The sequence below is a fragment of the Peromyscus maniculatus genome, chromosome 4, assembly GCF_049852395.1.
Source record: "Peromyscus maniculatus bairdii isolate BWxNUB_F1_BW_parent chromosome 4, HU_Pman_BW_mat_3.1, whole genome shotgun sequence".
In the NCBI taxonomy this organism is placed as follows: Eukaryota; Metazoa; Chordata; class Mammalia; order Rodentia; family Cricetidae; genus Peromyscus; species Peromyscus maniculatus.
Genome location: NC_134855.1, coordinates 56,840,832 through 56,857,411, shown reverse-complemented (window position 1 = coordinate 56,857,411; position 16,580 = coordinate 56,840,832). Strand labels below are relative to the sequence as shown.

The 16,580-nt window shown below is 38.9% G+C and overlaps 1 long non-coding RNA gene across 1 annotated transcript in view; it reads right to left on the bottom strand.

The window, feature by feature from the left end:
* The window catches only part of LOC143272907 (uncharacterized), a 46,669-nt gene that overhangs the window by 8,502 nt on the left and 21,587 nt on the right, over window positions 1-16,580 (bottom strand). The window contains exon 2 of the long non-coding RNA XR_013050547.1: window positions 1,566-1,753. This is a non-coding gene — a long non-coding RNA (uncharacterized LOC143272907). The remainder of the gene's footprint in view (window positions 1-1,565; window positions 1,754-16,580) is intronic.

Sequence of the window (16,580 nt, the reverse complement as noted above, 5' to 3'; positions counted from 1 at the left end):
TAGTCCCCTAACCCCCTTCCTGTTAGTTGATCCTTTTCATTTTCTTGACTTATTTTGGGTTTGTGTGTTTGGCTTGTTTTCAGACAGGGTAGAAAAAGTACACTGTAAAACCACAAAAATATATAAATTTGTATGCTATTGATAATAATTTATTATCACTCAAATTTGTGTGCTATACTGTAAGTAATTTCATGTGCTAGCCACACCTTGTTTGTTTGTTTTTTGTTTTTTGAGATAGGGTTTCTCTGTGTAGTTGTGGTGCCTGTCCTGGATCTTGCTCCTTAGACCAGGCTTGCCTCAAGCTCACAGACATCCACCTGCCTCTGCCTCCCCAGTGCTGGGATTAAAGGCGTGCACCATGACTGCCCAGGTGCTAAACACAGTTTTATGACCAGTAACAAAGTAGGTTTTGTTTTTTTGTTTGTTTGTTTGTTTTTCCTTAAACATTTTAATAGTGTATTGTACCATAGTGATACAATGACTATGATGTCACTACACAATAGGAATTTTTCAGATATACTGCAATCTTATAGAACCATTTTATTCAAAGTTGTATGTTGGTGAGGCCCGGTGATATTTTCGAAGCATAAAAACATGTGTGATATATGACACTAGAAGGTACACTTCAATTGGAAATTGCATATACTGATATCTACAGGAGCCACACAATAAACATATTTCTTAATGTTCCAGGTAGGACACTGGAACTACCTGTAAAATTGATTTGTTCTAATCAAGCATAACTCTTGCTGTGGGATGTAGCAGTGTAGATCAGTATCCAGGGATAACCAGAAAGCAATCTGATGTTAACACACCCCTCCCATCCCATCCTTGTTCATGATGCTTCTCTTTTCCCTTTATTTGTTCCCTAGTAGTATTAAAGGTAAGATCCAGTGTCATTATGATTCCATCTGACAATTCATCCTAACTGAGATTACCATTCTTCCTTCATCTCTCACTGTCCTTCATTCTAAAACCCATATAAAATGCATGCTGACTTACCTATTTTCCCACTAGTAAAGGTGTGACAGTGAGAAAAATTAAACTGAATAACTTTTCACTAAAGATTGGAAGCCATATTTCTCCCACAAAACAGTATGAAACAATGTGATTTAGTAAATACAAAAGCAAAAGTAAGGCTTCTTATATATTTGCAATATGCCACCATTTGCAAATCCAAAATTTCCTTTTAACCATGCTCAGGGCTGCAAACTTTCCAGGTATCAACATAGCTATACCTGTTCCTTTGATCCATTAATCCATGAGACATTCAGCCTTACCAGTAGACTGCTGTGATGTTTAATCTTGATTATCAAATTGACTGGACTGAGAGACACCTGGATTAGTAAGGCACACTTCTAAGTGAGTCTGTGAGGGGCTTCAAATACAAGACTAATGTGTGGAACAACAATTGAGAAAGAAACACCCACCCTGAATTTGTGCAGCACCATCCAATAGACTGTATAGTATGGATGAAATACAACTGAAAAATGGAAGTAAGCCGATGAAGAAACACTCCCTTCTTCCTAAGCAAGTATATGTAGAGCCATAACTATACCCCTTACCCATGGGCATCAGTTTCCAGTGTCTTTGGCTTCTCAGTGCAGAATCATCCAGGGGTTTTTTCAGGCCTTCAGCTTTCCACTGGGGCCTCATCATTGGTTCCCTTTGTTCTGAGGCCTCCAGCTTCTGGTACTAAACAGCTGCCAGGGTTCCAGGTCTTCAGCATGCAGAAGAGCATACAGTCTCCAGTCTACCAGACAATATACTGTATAGTGAGTCCACATATATAATTATATATACATATCACACACACACACACACACACACACACACACACACACACACACACACGGGATGTATGCATGAATGTGCATGCATTTTCTTGATTCTATTCCCCTAAAGAACCCTGCCACAGCTGTGTTTGTAAATAGAGCTGATAATGTCTTCATCATCAGATGTAGCTACAGTCCCAGGATCCCAATCACTTCATCCCAGCAGACCCTCTTCATCTGATCCAAACAGATGGGCCTTAAGGGCAGTCACCATCTGAAGTGGGCAGTTTCAATGCAAGATTCACTGGGATCACATTGTTACTAATCCATAAAAAATAATTTCCAACATTTTTCTCTTTAATGCCTAATAATGTTAACAACTCCTGTTCTATATTTTCCCAAATGTATAATTCATGTGCAATAAATAAAAGGCAACATCTGTGAACACATTTTAACTTTGTGGGTAGCTTAGCACTGTTGGCTGAGTCTTGAGCACCCATACTGTCAGGAGACCGTAAACTATTCCTTTGGCATGTTGCAATTGCGTTGGTCCAAATCATGAAGTTTCACATTCCCACAGTGGCAGCAGTTTTTTTTTTTTCTGGATTCTAGCCTAAATCAAGGTCAAAAGAAAGATTTTGAAGTATCGTCTTCGCTCACCCTCTTTCCTCCCACAACAACAAAGGCTAACATGCCGTGATTTCCCATGGTCATTTCTTTGACTGTCATAACTTGTAGTCTGTAGTTTTACTGGCAGAAGACAATAATCCCAAAGCATAATTGTTTACTGTCTGAGCTAGAAAACTGAAATTACACTGGAAATCTAGCCCCTAAGATATGGAGTCAGTTATAATGAAAACTGTGGAGGCAACAGCTTGGCCAGGCTCATATCCCCTTGTGACTGATAAACTCAACTCAAGACCCTTGCTGGTTGACACATACAAGTGGTACAGCCTGATAAGCAGTTTCTCTTCTCTGTAACTGCATCTGTAGACTCACCAACTCCATAATGATTACTGTGTGGGTGGAGTTTTCAGCTTCCTGAGTCTTCCAAAGTGAAGCATGAAGTATCTATAGCGATTATACTACAGTAGCTCGCCGGAACAGCACAGCCCATTCCCTGCAGTACTTCAAATGTTGTTGTAAATCCTTTATAATTTCATATCCCACACATAACCTCCACCAAAGAGCTCAAGAACACTGTCTAAGAACCTAAGAGCATCACAAGACTCAGAGGGACTTTGGGAAATCATTGCAGTTTCTTGCTTTAAAGTCATATTGCATGTAACCCATGTCAGAAATTCTCTTATATTCTATCACAGAAATATTTTCCAGTCTTCTTGAATATTATATTACAAACCTATAGTATGATCCTTTTGTGCAAAAAGCATCTTTCCTTTTTCCTCATATTACCTACTTATTTGCATTCTAATCAGTTTTTTTCTTTTTTAATCCTTTGTTAATTTACCAGTTCTCTAGTAAATTTACTAGAATGTGCCTTGCTTTTATTGCGGGTGCCAAAACCATTTTTTCAGTTTCCAGTGTTCTTAGTCATGAACATCTTTTTTTCTTATAACTATTAATCTTTGGTGAAATGAAAATGCTATATGTTTAATGCCCAATTTATGTTTCAAGTACTCAACAAGATTCCTGAAGTCCTGCCTTAAATGTCTGGATGTGAACCCACTAATGCTGACTGGCTTCTGTGTTTAGGAGTCACAGGGAGCAGTGTGTCTTTCGCACTGTTGTTCAGAGTGTCACTGCCACAGTCACAGGAGGAACCCCATACTGACTAAAGGGGTCTCAGGCAAATATTGTTTGATAAGCTTTGACTTTCTGGCATGGTTTATACACCAATCCTTTGGGGTTACACTTGTTAGTCTCAAGTGTAACCATGAGGTGAGCCCTTGAAAACTGCAAAGTACTTTTAAGTCAGTATTCTCCTGCCACACAGAGACTTCACTAAGAACCATGCAAATCACAAACATATACCAAAACTGAAGTGTCCACAATTACCCTCTCTCGTATAGAGAGAACATTCTTATTCTCTTAAGTCTTACCGCCACGACTTACTGAAAAATAACTAAAGCAATGCTGGATTATAAAACTCAGTATTTTTTTTTAGCACTTTCAATCCATTGTTTGCCTTTGAAACTGCTTATTTTTCTAGAGAATTCAATGTGACCCCTGGAATTGGGACCATGCCAGGGACTCCCTCCACTCTCCTAGTGTGCTTACTGCTGCTGTTCCTTGCTCTCACTCTCCTCCTCTGTCACACGGTGTACACAGCCATTGCCAGCCACCCCAGTAAGTACTGTGTACACACTCCTTTGTTTCAGTCTCAAAAGATTCTGAAAGGATGCTATTCTCCCCCCATACTAAGGCCGAGGTGACTTAGACATTAAGTAAAATACACTCTGGAATGTGTGGCACTGACTCCCATGGTTGTGCCACAGTGCACCCCTGTCTCTATTTTTATAAAGTACAGTGACACATTGTATTTAATCAAGTGACACCAAAAGGTAAGCCTCTGTTGAAGCTGGCTTATGAGTTTTCAGTTTTATAATGGCGGGGAAGTAGTATACACTCAATGGACATCATTCTTCCACTGTTGAGTTCTGACCTTTCCCTGGCTAGCAGAGTGTGCTCTGTTCTCACGGTGCTGGCCCCAGCTCTCAGCTTCAGCTTCTTGTCGGCTGCACGATCACCAGGTGATGCTGCTACTCCGCAGTTGACTGTGCTATGCAGTGCTGAGGTCGAAATGCACTTTCACTTAAATGAGATTCTTTTCAACTCACAATAGGCTTATCAGAATATATCTCCATTGTAAGGAGAGGAGCATTTGTATTACATAAAAATGTGCTTATTAAATATGCTATACAGTTATTTATTACTGATTATACATACAATTACATAGTCTTATTTATGCATATAAACATATAGCAATTATATATAAAATAAGCATAAATAATCATGTATAACTTGGCTATCAATCATATATGTAACATAAATATATTTTATTAGAGAAATTATAACTGTATTAGCCAGACTTTTAGTTGCTTTTTAAAGAATATTTGACATAAAACATTATTAATAGAAGAAACATTTACTTAGATCACTGTTGCACAGTTTTCAGCCCATACCTAGTGGCCCCCATAATTCAAGTCAAACATCCTGATAGTTGGTGCATAAAATGAAGAAAGGTTTTGTTTTTTTTTATTCATGGCTAATGGTGATCAGAGATGGAAAGGGGACCCTGGGAATGAGACATAAGCTTTAAAAGCTTGCTTGCTACTTCCTCCTACTCTCAAGTAGGCTCCACCCTGTGAAGTTTCCACCACCTCCCAAAATATCTTCACTTGCTGGAGACCAAGAATTTAAGCCCAGACCATGGCGAACATTTCATATACAAACTAAATCAATAACATAATTGAGCACATTATATATGCAATGCATACATAATATTATAGCACTTGCATTCTGCATAATGCACATATTTGTAATGACTTGAGATTCAAACTGATTTTTATGAGTATAATTGTAACTGATAATTACAATTCAATGTACTTTAATCATATGTTCTATATTCAAAACATCCTTGGCACCAAAGCCATAGAGTACCTGCAATAACAAGTCTAATGATAACAGCCATTCTAAGGCTTCCTCACAATCAGCCTAACTTTGACCTTGACTGTTATGTGATCGTATAAGAATTATGACTGTTCATTTCAGTCAACAGTAAGTGTGAAAATACTTTGTTAAACCAGCTTATTTGTTTATGTAGAATACTCTAAGAAGATATTATTTACAAATTAGTCCTTTGTTGTAAGTGATGTAGCAATGCTTAAATAGCATGAAAGCACAATGGTAAAACAAATGCATTGTTACTTTTTGATTCTAACAGTTAATGGTATGCTAGCTAGCACCGAGGGAAGTAGCTTGTGCCCCTAATGATTGGTTGCTGCCTGTGCTACATTAGGTATTAAATATTTCATACTAACCCAAGTTACATAAACGTATATGACTTGAATTATCCTGTGATTGTATTAAAGTAGAAACCACCAGTCTTTAATAAGTAACCTTCACACTTATAATTTTATGTATTATAAATATTTGGCCTATAAATAGAAGCATATAGCTTATTCATGGACCATTTAATTCATTTTCAAAGTAAATGAGCTTAACTTAATATTTTGCCCAGATAAGCTTGCTTCTGCTGGATAAAAGTAGATGATAGTGTTAGTGTTGAGAATGTAGCTCAGGGCTAGAGCACTTGCCTGGCATTCACAAGACACTAGGTTCAATCTCCAGCATCATGAAAATGTAAAACATATAAAGGTAAAAATATGGAAATAAACTATGTTCTTAAAATATACAGTCTGAAAGCTGGGGGAATGACTTGGCTGGTGATTGCTTGTTATATAAGCATGAGGCCCTGAGTTCAGATCCCTAGTTGTACACATTTGTAAACACAGCATTGGGGGATGGAGGGGGAAGGTGGATTCCTAGAATAAACTGGCCAGTTATCCTAGCCAAATAAATGTGTTCCTGTACGAAAGCCTATGTTTAAAAAAAAAAAAAAGGTGGATATATGCCCAAATCTTGAGGTAGACCAATTCCCAACTTTCTGAGCCATATTGATTTCCATAGTGGCTGTACATGTTTGCACTCACATCAGCAATGGATGAGTGTTTCCCTTACTCCTGTCTTGGGCATATATTCAAAGGACACTACCACAAGGACACTTGTTCAACCATGTTCATTGCTGTCCTATTCATAATAGCCAGAAACTGCAAACAACCTAGATATCCCTCAACAGAAGAATGGATTTTTAAAAAATGTGATACATATATACAATGGAGTGTTACTCAGCTCTTTAAAAAATGACATCATGAAATTTTCAGGCAAATGGATGTAACTAGAAAAAAAAATCATCCTGAGTGAGGAAACCCAGACCCAGAGAGATAAATATAGTATGCATCTTAGCCAATGTTCTATTGCTGTGAAGAGACACCATGTGGCAAGTCTTATAAAGGAAAGCATTTAGAGTTTCAGAGGTTTAGTGTATTGTCAGCATGGCAGGAAGCATGGCATCCATCACACAGGCAGACATGGTGTTGGAGGATCTGAGAGTTCTACATCTGGATCTGAAGGCAGAAGGAAGAAGAGAAAGAGAGCCACTGGGCCTGACTCCTGCTTCTGAAACCCTAAAGCATGCCTCCAGTAACACACTTCCTCCAACAAGGCCACACCTACTCCAACAAGGCCACACCTCCCAATCCCTGCACAGCAGCACCACTCCCTAATGATCAAGCATTGTGAGCCTAAGGGGACCATTCCTATTCAAATCATGACAGCATATGTTCACCTACATGTGGATATTAACCATTACATAACAACCTATGATCTGTAGACCCAGGGAGGCTAGGTATAGAGCAAGGGACTAGGGATGACACATGGATCTCCCTAGGAAGAAGGAAAAAGTAGAATAGATGTTATGGGTGGACAGGTGGTTGGAGGTGGTAACAGGTGGGGAGGGAGATGGAAAATAGGGTTAATGAAGGGAATGCTGGGAGATACTGTTGGAATTGAGGGGCATTTGAGAGATTGAAACCTACTGCAGTGGAAGCTTTCTAAAATATGTAAAGGGGATCCTAATGAGGTCTCCTAATAATGGGGGAGATGGAGTCCCAACTTGCCATCTCTTGCTACCAAATGAGGCTTCCAGATCCAGGATTGGGTTGCTTTCAATTGAGGTGTTGACGAGGGGATTGGATCCCACACCCACGGAAATCCCCACACAACTCAGGCTGTGGCCAAGATGGTCAGTTGCTCTCTGCAGACTAATAGCAGGGCCCCATTGCTGAGGACAGCACCTGAACAGCTCATTGAACAAGGGAAAGTTGAGCTGGTGTGTATGTGAAGCCTTCACCCCAAAAGAAACATAAACACCAACCCAGCCACAAAACCTTTGACCTACAATCTATTCTGCCTGAAAAATATGCTAGGGTGATGGTGGCACAGAACTTCTGTTGCCAACCAATGTCTGATTTGACTTAAGCTCACTACACTAGATGGAACACATATCCAACATTGCTTGGGTGACTCAGAACCAGAGACTAGATAGTCCAGAGACCAAACACTACTGGTCTTTAAAGAAAAAAAAGTGTAGCAATAAAATGACACCGAATGATATGATATATTTATAGATAAGTGTTTTATCCAGTCATCATCAGAGAAACTTCTTCCTGCAGCAGGTGGGAACAGATGTTTAGACCCACAGACATTACACACACACACACACACACACACACACACACACACACACACACACAGAGAGAGAGAGAGAGAGAGAGAGAGAGAGAGAGAGAGAGAGAGTTCATTCTCAGAACACATAGCTTTAAATGGGATATCCCCCATCAAATCCTTCCCATCATAGCTCAGAGAGTCCCTCAGAAGATGAGGTGGAAAGAGTGTAAGAGCCAGAGAGGATGGAGGATACTAGGAGAATAAATCCCTCTGAATGAAATAAGCAAGGCTCATATGAACTCAGAGACTGACTCAGCAAGTACAGGACCAACACAGGTCTACACCAGGTCTTCTGCCTACTATATATTCTAGCTTTCCGCTTAGTATTTTTATGGGACTCTTGAGTGTGTGAACTAGTGGGTCTCTGATTCTTGTGCCTGCTCTTGGATCTCTTTTCCTTTTGATTGGTTGCCTTGTCCAACGTTGGTGTGATGGATTTTGTTTTATCTTATTATATTTTGTGTTGTCATGTTTGGTTGTTATCTCCTAAGAAGCCTGTTCTTTTCTAACAAGAGCCAGAAAGGGAGTGGATTCAGAGGGGAAGGGTGGTAGAAAGAAACTAGGAGGAGTAGAGGAAGAGGAAACTGTAATCAAGATATATTGTATGAGAAAATCTATTTTCAATAAAAAGAAAAATAAGGTGGAGACTGATAAGGAATATTGAAATAGGGGAGACTGGAAGAATTTCTTGTTAAGAGAAATACATTGTTGTCAGCATAAATCTATAATCCCATCACCCAGGGGCTGAGCAAAAGGATCATCATGAGTTTCAGACTAGCCTGGGCTATGCAGTAAGTCCCTCTCATGAAGGAGAGAGAGAGAGAGAGAGAGAGAGAGAGAGAGAGAGAGAGAGAGAGAGAGAGAGAGAGAGAGAGAGGAAGAAGAAGAAGAAGGAGGAGGAGGAGGAGGAGGAGGAGGAGGAAGAAGAAGAAGAAGAAGAAGAAGAAGAAGAAGAAAAGAAGAAGAAAAGGAAGGAAGGAAGGAAGGAAGGAAGGAAGGAAGGAAGGAAGGAAGGAAGGAAGGAAAAGAGAAAGAGGGAAAGAGGGAAAGAAGGAAAGAAGGAAAGAAGGAAAGAAGGAAAGAAGGGAAACATTTTAAGGATTAAAATAATTTTTTAAAAGTTGAATCAGGCATGCACCAGCACACTTGTGTTTGATAAATCTATCTTTATTTCCTACAACAAATGAAAAAGACACAGAATTGACAGCTTGACATGGCCACTGCACAAGCTGCTGCCTGGATACTCCTCTTTGCGCTGAGAATATAACTTTTGTAGTTTTCTTATCTGTACCATTCCTCTATAGTCTGGTGTGTCCAGCAGCAACTGCAAACAGAAATGTCATTGTTTTCGCACGGTGTTTGGCAGAGCAGCAGTTTCACTGGGCCAAGCAACAAGTGATGCAGGGCAAAGAGTCTGAGAAAAGAAAACTAAAGAGCTGGGGGATGCAAAGTCAATTGTGAAGCCCAGTTAACAGCGGGTGACAAAAAAAAAAAATACATATATAACACCAGGGCAGGCCTGGGAAGATATGCAGTTTGCTAATAGGTGTGAATATAACATAAATGTTTGAAGAAAAGGGTGTAAAGTAAGGTGAAAGATAAATGAGTCACATGTTCACAGCTGTGGTTCCTGAAAGGACTCAGTGAGAGTCTCACCATGAAGACTGAGCACAAAAAAACAGCACACCCCAAAATGGAATCCCTCCAACAATCACAAGTTTATAAAAATCCCTAAGATGTCAAGACCGCCATGGCCCTGTTGGGTTATGGCTGAGAACAACTTGGGATTCAAGTTAAACAGTTTTGATACCTTAGAATTCTGCTGTGTTTGACTTAGAGTTGAACCAAGAAGAATGACAGTATGCCTCTCATTCCCAAAAGCTAGGTAGTATGTCTAAGAGGGACGATAGAGCATAATTTGACATCTGAAAGTAGTGTGGGGTACTGGGGAAAACTGATGCTGAACACTTCAAATGTTTTCCCTGGTCTAGAACTGCCCTGTAATTTTCATTATTCACCAAGCTCTTATACAGTTGCTTATTGTTTTAGCTGAAGAGTAGCTTACTGTCTTTTATTAGACTCTTCCATCTTGAGTTCACCCTGTCTGTATATTTACCCTGTCTACTTCTTCACTGTGGCTGTTGTAATAGTAATAATCTAACTGTCACAAATGACTTCTGATAAAAAGTAAAACTGCCAAATGGGTTTAGTTAATGATCTGCAAATGAGTTCCTCAAAGCAAACGTTTGCTTCTTCAGGAGCCCTTGGTGATAACCCAACAACCTTGAGCACTTTGTGCCTGTGTGCTCAGTGGAGCTTCCAAGTTTCCTGCTGGCTGCAAGGTTGGAAGAATACTTATTTCTTCTCTTCTCCAGGAATCCATTCATTCTGTTTTCCCCCACCAGCTCCTCTTTCTGTAGAGACCAGAATTATTACACCTTCCCATTAATTTTCTGAAGATCTGTGAGGAAACTCTAGAATATTATAAAGCAGAACTGGTCTGCTTGAAGTTCCATTTTTTTTCCACTTCATATACCATGAAAATAGGAGGAAGACCTCTGTAAAGCGGAAATTGAGGATTTAAAATTCCCATATGATTTTGTTCTCTTCAGAATAAAGTCCAAACACAGAGCTGTGGTCTGACCATTGCCTACATTGTTCATGCTCTCCACCTCCTAGATAACACAGCCACAGTGCAGAAAGGCCAGTCTGTGGACCTTGAAGCTCAGATAGTGAGGCCTGATTATCTCTGTACAAACTCGACTCTGCCAAACACCTCCTATTCAGTGCCTGCTCTCCGGGACCCCTTTCCTGATTCTATGCTCTCCTCTCAGTCAGCCGAGTGGGTAGGGACAGGAGGTGACCGCTTTGCTTATTCCTCAGATGTCTACCACCTGAGTGTAACTCCACCATTGCGCTTTCATTATTTGCATACTTACCAGTCTTCACTACCACACCATGACTAGGAGTGCAGGGACTTCCAGAACCTCTTATTGTTAACGCTGAAGCTTTAGCAACTAGACTAATGTAGAGCATACAATGAATATTTCCTCACTGAAAAAATGAAATATATTGCAGGTGGGCTCCGGTGAAAACATCCAGATTTGATCCCTAATTCAGTTTTGCTAAGGGCATCTCCATGCATCTGTGTACTTCAGTTTGAGTCTCGCAGTTCCCTTGTCTAAACTGCTATGGCCCTGTTTTATGAGGAGTTGATCTGTTTTGCTTGTTTTTGTGTATTGTTTTGCTTCTGTTTAGTTATTTTTATTGTTCTTGTTTTTTTTTTAATTTTACTCAAAGCTTGTCTATTTATACTTTTTGTATTTTCACTTTGGCCTTTCTAAATTTTATATAGATATAATATTAAAATTAATTAATTTTTAGAAAGTAGACAAATTAGCAATAACCTTGGTTTTAGAGTATGGTGATCTATGAATTTTCAAATTTCAAAGCTAATTGTTTATCAACTTCTTTCCCTCAACTACAAATGTCCCAATATTTTTCACCTGTAATTAAGGCACAGCAACAAATAACACACCCAAAGAAAGAAGCTTTTGAATGTTTAAAAAGTACTTCACTAAATGTCACCTGCTCTGGTTACAGGATTAATGTGAAAAAAAAAATGGCTGTCTGTAGAGTAAGTTTAAATATCTCAGAGTATGGGCCTTCACCATCCAAAGGCTCAAGGCAAAGACAACATATAAAGTACACTGCAAGGCAAAAACAGCACACCAACCAAGTAAGCAAGCATTGAGGCGCAAATAATATAACCATGTGACATTTGTATAGTGTGAATGTGTGTGTGAATCTGTGTGATGTTTTTGTCTATATATATGTGACAACTTTGTGGTGTGTGTGTGTGTCTGTGTGTGTGTGTGTTACATCTTTGTGTGTGACATCTTTGTGTGTGAGACATATTTATGGTTTGTATATGTGTAACAACTTTGTGTGTGTGTGTGTGTGTGTGTGTGTGTGTGTGTGTGTGTGTACATGTCAGACATAGCTTGAAAAACTGACTTTTTAGAAGTCTTCTTATCCTAAGCCAGCAAAGGGAGCAGTCTGCCTTCACCTTTACTAAACTTGGTTGAAACAGATGTTCATTTGCTCTCTTATGCCATTCATTAAATTTAAAAAGTGGTTTTGTAAATTTTTTAATTATGTATGACTGAATTTGAATTTGATCATTTATTCATTCCAGAGTATATTCCCCTGTTTTGCGGGATAGAAACCAAATGAATATAAATGATTCTTTTATAATTAGTTTTAGGGTTTTTTGTTTTGTTTTGTTTGTGTGTGTGTGTGTGTGTGTGTGTGTGTGTGTGTGTGTGTGTGTGTGTGTGTGTAAAGTTTTGCTGTGTATCCCAGACTGGCCTTGAGCTCACTATGTTGCCCAGACTGACCTTGAATCCCCTGCGGTTCTTCCTCCTGCTTTGGCACCCTCCATGCTGGGATTATGAGTGTATGCCACATGCCCACTGATAAATGATTATTCCAGTCACACTTAACCATGGTACAGTCATTATTAAGTAGCACAGAAACAATGCGCCTGGACTAGAATGGCGGTAGGAAGTCCCCATACGCTGCTTTTCTTTTTCACTTCCTCACAGAGCACAAGCCAACCTCTTACTCGACGCTAATGTCCTTCTTTGACCAGATCACTTGCCTGTCTCACCGCGCTCGTCTCCATCTTCTCCTCTGTCTGTCCTGGTTTTAACACAAAGATGTGGTGTAATGGACACAGTTTAAACACTTTACTTTTAACCATTTTTCTGTTTTATTCTTTTTATTTAGTTAAATCCTTTCAAATTTAGACACTATAGAAAACTATTATTTGCCTCATAATGGCCTCTTCAGTGTGTTTCACAGTCTTTTGTGGAAAATAATGACATAATGATAGTGTTCTCAGACCTATATTTTCTACTTGATAAACTAGCAATTATATGATTAAAGCATTTTTTAGAAACCCACATTAAGTATATGATACTCTAGAAATCAGTCCATCATGTAATTACACAGTCAGGAGAGAAATAATTTGCATGACTAAAAACCATCTGAACAGTATCTGTGACCAGTGTGTGACTTTTTAAATGGGTAAAGAATTAAGAAATGTCAAATGGTTCTATATATAATGTACTTTTAATGTTAGGACTATAACTTCTGTGTTTTTAAAATTAAGTTTCAATTTTTATTTTTTTGTCATTAGTAACAGGAAGCTGTTCCAACTCTGCTGGAAACATGCTGAATACATTAAGACAAAACACATAAATCTGATGATTTCTCTCCAAAAAAAACAAGTACTTACAAAGAACAGAGACAAGCAGATAAGGCCTGGGTGTTGAAGTTTCTGTGATACATACCAACTTTGTAGTGACTTTTCTTCACTATGTCATCAAGTCTAGCCATCTGGTTTGATGACTAGAGCTTCACAATTTTCTTGAAAGTCAAATCATAAATCAGAAAAACAATATTGTGGTCAGGTAGAAGAGGTATAAATATGTCCACACACATCATTTTTATTAGAAAATAGAATGGACATTAGCAGGATGTACAATGGGTTCTATCAGGAAATTTTGAGGTTCTCTCAGGAAAGTTTGTGGGCCCATCTTCAAGACTAAAATCTGCTACTATATACCCTTCATTGATTTATTCAACTCTTTAAAACCAATCACCCTGCTTTCCCCACTGTTCTTGGAGGAAGACTCTAGAAGAATTCAGAAGTCTGACTTTAGGATTTACACTTCAAAAGAATAATCCCACAAAGACCCATGGACTAGTATTGCCTAAAAATGAAGCTTAGCTATATTAATAAGGAATATTCAGTGCACCAATCAACGCATGTTATTTTGCCATTTCTGGAGTTTTTGAAGAATAAAACATGTATACACTCAGACTGGGCTGCATTTATAAATCTCTTTAAGCAGAAAGAGGAGAGGCTGGAGAGATGCCCCAGTAGAAAAGGACATATACTGTTTTTTCAGAGGACCCAAGTTTGGTTCCCAGCACCCCTGTTGGGCCACTCATAACCACCTGTAACTGGCTTCTGCAGGGCCCACACACATCTGTGCACACACTTACACAGGCATACACACATAAACATGAATAGGTTTTTTTAAAGAACACATAGGAAACCTATAAGAAGCGTCCCTCTTTGGCCAGGATTAGATAGGATGTATGTGAATTAGACATTGAGCCAGGGCAGTAAAGAAGACTTTTACAGAGATCTACATGCTTTCTGGTCATTGAGTCATTTGCATTCTCTACTCAAATACTAGGTCTTTAAAAAAAAAGTGAGATAGAGCAAATGTTCTTAGCTCTGAAGAGCTTTAAGAATGAAAGTCACGACCCCTGGGTTTAAGCCTCTAGTACCACAAAACAATGAGAATAGAAATCAACAAACATCTTCGCCTCTTGTTACAGCCGTACTCCATTACTACCACAGCCTCTCCAACATCACTGGCTTCTATGATTTCTAACTCAAAACAAGTTAGAAAGCACAACACATTTTGTATTACAATGATGGGTTCACAACAGAATGAAGCCGGCATGGGATACTCGGGCGGCCATGCCTAGTGATAAGAATGATGGTAAATACATTTCACTCTTCCTGAGAGATTATGAGAGAAAACCAGGCACCACCATGCTCAAAGTAAACCTTATCTTAGCCTCAGTAATGTCTCTTGGGACACACATCCTCAAAAGTCCTGCCATTCAAGAATTATAAGGAGCTGAGAATGAAATCAAAGGAAGACAGAGTACACCCACTCATACCATAACAACCAAAATGATATGAAAAAAGGCATCTGCTGTCATCCAAGTCTTCCCATTGACACTGCCTGGGTCATTCTTATTGGACTAAAGGATCACTCAGTTTGTCATTAAGAAAAGAATACAGGAACTGTTGATCTGCCAATCCTTGTATAAAGAATGAATGTGATGGAGATGCCCTGAGACAACTGATAAGCTCACAGACTATCATCCCACACAGACAGCAATGAGAGGCAGGTGGAACAGGGACATCACATACTTTTTCATCAATGAAGAGTGAAAAGCCTGCTTGAAAGTGAGCAGGACTCAATCTCAGGTCTTGTGGGCTTGTGTTATTTGTTATACACCAGAGTCTGGATTTTCTCCTCACAGAAGCAAGAAAGGCTTCTGCTGTGCTGCCAATTCCACACCAGAAGAGAGCCATAAGCTACATTTTTTAGAAAATATTTTTTCTACACTGTGGAAGGAATACAAGCAATTAGCAAGTATGTTTCTAAGTTTTTGTATGGAAGCATGTTTATTATTTGCCTTTTTATTTTGTCTTTAATGGAAATTTTAAGGGAATGATACATAAACATGTGTTGCAACTGTGGACTGTTCATCTTAGAATATATGAACATGACCTCCTGGAATTTTGATCTTAGATAGCCAACTGAAACTTCCAACATGACCTGGTCTGATCTCATCAGTTTACATTTGGAATAAATGAATGAAACGTCCTGAATTTTCCCCCCTGTGCTACTTTATCCAACCATATGTGTCCCATCCTCCTAAATATGATGGAGGCAATATGTTTGCATTTCAATAAAACACACTGTAGAAAAAAAATGAAAAGCTGACAAGAACTACAAAGCACACGGTACCTTTGCCTACCCAAGTACAGGAACACGGGGGTCTTCTCTGATTTCATTTTTGTTGCATGTTGGTTATGCTGGGCAAATTTCAACACAGGTCAGCACTTGGACCTTCAAAGTGAAAATGGGTTATCTTGAATCCACTTGTTTCCTGTGTAATTAAACTCTATAATTTTTGCCATGCCATCACAATGATGCTACTTTAACTGTTTTACCATCTATATAAATGTTCTGCATTGATTGTTACTCCCACCAGCTCACATAAGAACAATGAAGCATTAAACGCAGTTTGAGATCATGTTTTACCAGACATCCATACTAATGTGTTCTGAAGAAGATGTCCTTTGCCAGCCTTAAAGTAATGAACATTGCTCATGTAAAAATATAAAGTTGATATATATATATATTGATGTGTGTGTGTGTGTGTGTGTGTGTGTGTGTGTGTGTGTGTGTGTGTGTCTTGGTTAATGAATTTCCTTAAAGAACTATTATTTAATTTTTATATTTTTTTAATTTTTGAGATAATAATAGATTCATAATATTTCTCCCTTCCCTTTTCTCTCTTGAAAACTTCCCATATACCCATCCCTGTTCTCCTTCAAATTCAGGACCTCCTTTTTTATTAATTGTTATTGCATACATATATGGATATAGATATACAAACTAATTCTTAAATATAATCTGCTCAATCTATAATGTTCCTTGTATGAATGTTTTCAGGGCTGACTGTTTGGCACTGGACAAGCAGTTGGTGTGCTTTTCCTTGGGAAGACCACTCTCCTGTTTCTGGCATTCCACAGTTGTCTACAGCTCTGTGTAGGATTGAGGCCTCATGGGCTATTCCCTGCCCACTTTGGCGTACCCATTGGTGTCATGT